This window comes from Chrysochloris asiatica, unplaced genomic scaffold, assembly GCF_000296735.1.
Source record: "Chrysochloris asiatica unplaced genomic scaffold, ChrAsi1.0 scaffold00215, whole genome shotgun sequence".
NCBI classification, from domain to species: Eukaryota; Metazoa; Chordata; class Mammalia; order Afrosoricida; family Chrysochloridae; genus Chrysochloris; species Chrysochloris asiatica.
Window position 1 is genome coordinate 107,341 of NW_006408733.1, and position 476 is coordinate 107,816.

The following is a 476-nucleotide window of genomic DNA, read 5'->3' on the forward strand; positions in this document are numbered from 1 at the left end:
TAAGGTAGTCTGAGAATACAAATCCAATATGAAACCTTGTAGTGCCACTAGACTAGGAAGAAAGAGTGACGAACTACTTCCAAATCGCTAGTCACTGAAAACTCTATGAATAGCAGAGAAACACTGTCAGATACAGGACAAGAAGGTGGGAAGGCACTCAGAATGTGACTGGGGAAAAAATGCCTCCTCAAAGTAGGGTTGACCACGATGACGTGAATAGAGTTAAGCTTGGAGGAGAAATGTGCACAGAACATTCCTTTGCTGATGGGCCACAACTCAAAATGAAGAGCAACAGCTGTAAACATCAATTGAAAATTGGAACATGGAATGTACAAAGTATGAATCTGGGAAAATTGGAAGTTGTCAAAAATGAAATGGAATGCATCAACATCGATATCTTAGGCATTAGTGAGCTGAAATGGACTGGTATTGGCCATTTTGAATCTGACAACCACATGGTTTACTATGCAGGGAAT